We start from the raw sequence: 5418 nt of genomic DNA on the forward strand, positions 1-5418 counted from the left end.
CAATAAGCTTAAATGTACTTAGTTTATTTGATACTTTGATTAACTTACCAAACATATTCTCTTCAGGCTGAGTGTCTGTAACCTCTCAGACAGAAGCTGTGAAGCTCTGTCCTCAGTCCTCAGCTCCCAGTCCTCTAGTCTGAGAGAGCTGGACCTGAGCAACAACAACCTGCATGATTCAGGAGTGAAGCTGCTGTGTAGTGGTTTAAAGACTCTACACTGTTCACTGGAAATGCTCAGGTAAGGACTTATTCATGGGAAAATTTACCCAATAAGCTTAAATGTACTTAGTTTATTTGATACTTTGATTAACTTACCAAACATATTCTCTTCAGGCTGAGTGTCTGTAACCTCTCAGACAGAAGCTGTGAAGCTCTGTCCTCAGTCCTCAGCTCCCAGTCCTCTAGTCTGAGAGAGCTGGACCTGAGCAACAACAACCTGCATGATTCAGGAGTGAAGCTGCTGTCTACTGGATTAAAGAGTCCACTCTGTAGACTGGACACTCTCAGGTTAGTGTGCTGCTGATCCAGATTATTCCTCTAACAAAATGTTTTCCTGTTGAATCATTTATTAAATGGGCCTTGGTGGTGGTTTACAGTTTTCCTGTATGTTTCCACATTAAAGCTGTAAAGCTCTGAGCTGGTTCTATAGCTCTCAGTCTTTTAGTCTGAGGAAGCTGGACTGGAATAAAGAAAGTTAAATATGAAGTTCTTTCCCCACCAACAAACAAACCATGGATAATGTTTGGAACATAAAGAACTAAATAATCTTTTTTTCAGATGAAACAGTTCAGAACTGTTTCTACATCACTGCTGATGTCAAAGCAGTCTGTGTGTTTATCTCATGCTCTGTCTTACCATCACTATTTGTCACCAGAGTAAATATTGATTAGTATCAGATTATGAAGTCTATTCTGTTCAGCTGCATGGTTATGACGGGATGTTACTGGTAAAACAGTGAAGAATGAACCAATGGATGTTAAGCATATTGTGTGTGTGTGTGTGTGTGTGTGTGTGTGTGTGTGTGTGTGTGTGTAGTCTGTCAGGTTGTCTGATCACAGGAGAAGGTTGTGCGTCTCTGGCCTCAGCTCTAAGCTCCTCCCCCCTGAGACATCTGGACCTGAGCTACAATCATCCAGGAGAACGAGGAGAGAAGCTGCTGTCTGCTCGACTGGAGGATCCACACTGCAGACTGGAGACACTGAGGTACAGACAGACAGAGAGAAGCTGTCTCACTGTTTCTGAATGATGAACTCTGCTTCTTGTCTGATGCTGGATTTAAATGAAGATGTATGAAATAGATTCTGACCTAGTTTCTTCCTCCAGGTTGGACCATGGTGGACTGCACAGACTGAAGCCTGGTCTGAGGAAGTGTGAGTGTGTTTTCATTTCAATTCATCAGAACACAGCAGCACATGTTGGAGTGTAGAAGAGTAAATGCTCTTGAACAATCAGACAGAGACTATGGCTTGTGAATCAAGGATTTGTTTATTTCTCTCGGAGAAGTTAATACCAATAATTTAGATTTATATAGCGCCTTTCATGAAACCCAAGGATGCTTTACAGTGTGTGTGTGTGTGTGTGTGTGGGGGGGGGGGGGGGGGGGCGTAATGGGAGACAACAAGACAGGAGTAGAAAAACACAAACAGAGAAGAGAAAGGATAAAAACACTAGACAAACAAATGAGGAGAAAGGGAGTGGGTGAACAGCTGAGGGGAGTGTTAGATGAGGCTGAATGCTTTGCTGAACAGATGGTGTTTGAGGAGGTTTTAAAAAATGACCAGGGGTCTCATTTATAAAAGAGTGTGTAAAATTCATACATAAAAATGTACGTGCGCCAAAAACCCGGAAATAGCGTGTGCACAAAATGATTCAGATTTATAAAACCGTTTGTACGCACACCTGCACGCAATGTTCCTTTTATAAATCACGATCCACCTGGAAATGTGCGCACGTAGATTAGTCCCATGTTCCGCCCTCTACATGCCCACATTCAACCATAAACGGTCAATGCAAAGCAGCTCGTGAATGAAAATGCATACAAACAAACGAGGGGGCAGATCAAAGGTTTCCAGCGCTGGATCGCGAAAACGGAAGTTTAGACGAAGAAACGAAACTTTCTGACCCAGAAACAGAGGAACTTGTAAATCAAGTGAAGGATAAAATGGACATATCGGTACTTTGCTGCAGCAGGAGGATCACAAACTGAAGACAATTCAGAGAATGACACCACGTCGCTGCTGCATTCACGCTGTCCTATGTGCCAAAACATCCACCGTTCATCATTACGCACGAGTATATCTGCAATATTTACATGTTTACAGGACCCACACTGATTTCTTCATATAGTGGCAGAGAGGACACGTCAGTCAGCTTTCTCCCTCACTCTATCATATTATTAATCAAAGGTTTGATCAACGAACAAAAACTTTTAATTGTTGGCCACATATTTTCGTGGGCATCTCCGTCTGCACTGTGACTAATTATGATCAAATATATGGCTTAATGATCGTGTCAGAGATGCCCCGACTTAATGTCCACACTTGAATTATTTACAGAATAAATACATGCAGCTGATGAAGATGTGCTGAGTATGGAGGAGGTGAAATGTCTGAAGCCATCGCCATGTCTCTGTGCACTCTTTATTAAAACTAAAAATCACAATTGATGATAAATGCAAGATATTGAAATATATTAATGAAAACTGGAGGCTCTATGGTCTTTGTGTTAGTCTAATGTTTAACTCTACATCAGTGATTACATAAGTGTATAAGTCCGGTCCTCTGAGGTCCGTCCGGGATAATGAAGGCGAGACGGCGCTGATACAATATGTATGTGGAGGACTTTTATTTTATGTTTATATTTTATGTTTATATATTGTCATAATGAAAGTTACTTCTTGGAAACGGCTCACTACATGCGCGATTATAGCCTAAATAAAACCATCGGTTTGAATGATTCTGATGACGTGGATCTGTCAGTAAAGTTTGATATTTAGTGAAATAGGTTTGCTTTGTTGTTAAGGGAGCGAGCATTCTGCAGCATAAATGAGGCGGTGGTGTATTCTGAAGCAGAGGGGGAGAGAGGAGTGGTTCTGTCAACACACACAACAACAGGTATCAGGTTTCTGGTGTGCTCGTGTGATTTGTTGTGATGATGGTGCCGGTCAGACACTACAGTGGGGATAGCATGGTCAGTGTAAACAAACTTGCATCGGGCAGCCCTATGCACGTAGTGAGGACGGCGGAGGAGTCCGAAAGATTTAATGGAAGCAAGGTTGTCCGGAGAGAAGTGACAGGCGAGATTCCGGAGTTGCAGAGCGGAGTATGTTAGTAGTACCATGTCTGCAGCAGAGAGAGCAGCTGCTAGCCGCAGGCTGAAAGCCGCAAGCTACCGGGCGCCAGCCGGGGTCAGGAAAACCGCAGGAATGAGAGCCAAACCAGGATAAGGAAAGGACCAATTTTGTGGCAGACGGGGGACCCGTCTGGACACAATATGAGCAGGAGAGCAGCAGCCGGCAGTCTGGTTGTCAGGCAGGCCTCTTCGCCGCCAGCAGCCGAGCCAGAGTAGGGGGGAAGCGGTAGCCAACAGGTGGCGGGCCGCAGGGCGACGGGTCCAAGCCAGGTAGGGAGCCGACGTGGCCGACGAAGAAGGACGGTCCACCAATAAGGCAGGCGAGGGTCCAGTGATCACAGACTGGTGAGGATATCCTGATAGCTGTGCGAGAAGCTAACAGCTGATCGTCATAGATGGTGAGTAGCTGTCAGTTTACACAAACTGAAAGCAGCAGCAAAGTCGATCTGTTTGCAGACTGTTAGTAGAGGATAAGTAGGAGGGAGAAGCATAGATAGCACAAAAGAAACATGATTTTTGTCACGGATCGTGAAGCGGCGACATACACGGCAGCGTCCTCGCTCAACCGGAACTTTTATAACATCCCAATCATCCTTTTATGGGCAATTACAACATGTGTGCTATATGAAGACCATTTCCTAGAAGTTTCCTGGACAGACAACTGGTCTCTTAACAGGAAAGAGAGTGTGTGTGTGTGTGTGTGTGTGTGTGTGTGTGTGTGTGTGTGTGTGTGTGTGTGTGTGTGTGTGTGTGTGTGTGTTGTGTATCAGAACATGATCTTATGACTTGGCTAAATTCAGAGGTTAGATAACTATTGGTTTGTGCCTGCTGCTGTCCAGATTGTGTTTCTGTTATGATTAAATCTTTCAAACTACAACAGGATGGAAGTCACACAAAGTGATGATAAAAGTGAGGGTGATGGAAACTCATGAGAGTTTAAATATTAAATCAAAAATGTAAACTGAAATAAAAGTGATAATCCAGTGAATAGAAAATCACCATTCATCACATCCAACAGAAATGTATATTTTACAACATGCAGTTTTTGTGACATTTCACGTTTTGATGTTGGCTGCTGGCCGGCTGCTCGTAGTCGAGCTCGTGGAGCTCATCAACTTTAAAAACAGCAGAAATCATTTTTGATATGACGTTCATTTTCATAAACATGTAAATATGCAGAGTCTCCAACATCAAGTTCTCTCCTCAAAAACATCCAGACGTGAATTCAGTGATGAAATAGTAACAGAATATCTTTAGAGACATAAGCTAGCTCTCCTCCTCGTCTTCTGGCTGTGCAGACAGTAAGGCACACAGTAAAGTCCACGATCACCATAGCACAGGCCAGCAGGAACATTCAACAACAATACACAAGTCAGCAGCAGGCCGGCAGAGACAGGCTAGTAAGAAAGCTAGTACCTGCAGCGGCCAGGTGGCCAGGTGAGGACGGGACGGCGTGGCCTACGCCTTAGACAAGCAGAGAAAAACTCACAAGGACTGAGTTGTCATCTGTTTCGTCAGATTTCGATCTGTTCATCCAGTCCAGTTAAATTTCAATTAAAACAAAAACATGTATGTTGTAGAGCCTAGATTGATGGAAAAGAAATGGTCTCCATGACTTCAGAAACACAGTTTAAAACTAGTTAGACAGGACAAAGGGACGTGGCACACTCCTGCTGCCATCACATTGTGTGTGACAGTGAAAGTGGAAATGAGGCTCCTGTTTGTGCTGAATGTGACCTCTGAGGACAGAACAGTTGGAGACAGCAGATGGTTCATAGATTCTTTGTGCTGCACTTTGATTAGTCAGACTTTATTCACTGCATGTGTTTGTTGATTTGGATCTCCATTCATCCTGGCTGCCATGGTAACTCCATTTGAACTTGATTAGAAGTGGATTATTACATTTCAGTGCTGTCAAACATCATTCAGTGCTGAATATGAACTGTAAGTTTGATTGACTCTCAGTAAGTAGGGGTGTAACGGTACACAAACATTTCAGTTTTGAAGCTTTGGTTTGGTACATTTTCGGTACAGTAAAGTTTTTTTTCTTTATTAAGGACATTTA

At 43.4% G+C, this 5418-nt stretch overlaps 1 protein-coding gene across 1 annotated transcript in view; it reads left to right on the forward strand.

Annotated features, from left to right (window-relative positions):
• LOC132974897 (NACHT, LRR and PYD domains-containing protein 3-like) overlaps window positions 1-5418 on the forward strand; it is a 147459-nt gene that overhangs the window by 65384 nt on the left and 76657 nt on the right. The window lies entirely within an intron of this gene.

The sequence above is a fragment of the Labrus mixtus genome, chromosome 5 (genome assembly GCF_963584025.1).
Source record: "Labrus mixtus chromosome 5, fLabMix1.1, whole genome shotgun sequence".
NCBI classification, from domain to species: domain Eukaryota; kingdom Metazoa; phylum Chordata; class Actinopteri; order Labriformes; family Labridae; genus Labrus; species Labrus mixtus.